Source organism: Apium graveolens, chromosome 3 (assembly GCF_009905375.1).
Source record: "Apium graveolens cultivar Ventura chromosome 3, ASM990537v1, whole genome shotgun sequence".
Classification (NCBI taxonomy): domain Eukaryota; kingdom Viridiplantae; phylum Streptophyta; class Magnoliopsida; order Apiales; family Apiaceae; genus Apium; species Apium graveolens.
The window spans coordinates 97,856,586-97,857,585 of NC_133649.1; the positions used below are offsets into that span (position 1 = coordinate 97,856,586).

The 1,000-nt window shown below is 42.0% G+C and overlaps 1 non-coding gene across 1 annotated transcript; it reads left to right on the top strand.

The window, feature by feature from the left end:
* The first annotated feature begins 425 nt into the window (after positions 1 to 425).
* LOC141715267 (small nucleolar RNA R71) lies at positions 426 to 531 on the top strand. Its single transcript, XR_012572034.1, has one exon. It is a non-coding gene; the product is annotated as a small nucleolar RNA R71 (small nucleolar RNA).
* The last annotated feature ends 469 nt before the right edge of the window (positions 532 to 1,000 follow it).

A 1,000-nucleotide genomic window follows, 5' to 3' on the forward strand; every position in this document is an offset into this window, starting at 1 on the left:
ATTGCGGTTGTTGGGATGATAGGTGGCTGGAACTGGTTGTTGTGACCTCTGAAAGTTGCTCACGAACTGAACTAATTCACTAGAAATAGCACACTGCTCCATCTCATGCGCACCAGCACAAAGCTCACAGACACTAGTGATCTGATTAACTCCATAATTAGCCAAAAGAATTCACCTTCATCGTCAAAGCCTTAAGCTGGGCAGCTATTGAAGTAGTTGTATCCACTTCCAGAATTCCTGCTACCTTGCCTTGAGGCATTCTCTGAGTTGGGTTCTAGTATTCATTAGCAGCCATTAGTTCAATCAACTCATAAGCTTCATCGTAGCTTTTAGCCCATAAGGCTCCTCCTGATGCTGGATCAAGCATGGGTATAGAAGTTGCACCCAACCCATTGTAAAAGCAGTTAATGATCATCCAGTCAGGCATCCCATGATGAGGACACTTTCTAAGCATCTCTTGTAGCGATCCCAAGCCTCACACAAAGATTCTCCCATTTGCTGTGTAAATTGAGTAACTGCATTTCTGATTGTAGTTGTTTTCTCCACAAGGAAAAATTTAGTTAGAAACTTCTGAGCAAGATCTTCCCACTTTGTGATAGAGCCTGGTGGTAGAGAATGCAACCAACACTTAGCTTTATCCCTCAGATAGAATGGGAAAAGCCTTAGCTTTATAGCATCTTCAGAAATATTATTGAATTTGAAAGTGTCATGGATCTCGATGAAATCTCTTATATGCATATTGGGATCTTTCGTCGGAGAACCCCCGAACTGGACTGAGTTCTGAACCATCTGAATCATGCTATCCTTGATTTCAAAAGTGTTAGCCGCAATGGCTGGCCTGATGATGCTAGACTGAATATCATTGATCTTCGGCTGAGAGTAATCCATCAAAGCCTTTGGATTCGTAACTGGTTCTCCCATTTCGATAAGAGCTTCTTCTTCAACTTTCTCCTCGACAAAAACTTCTTCAACTACTTCCTCTGCTTTATCCAATGTTCTC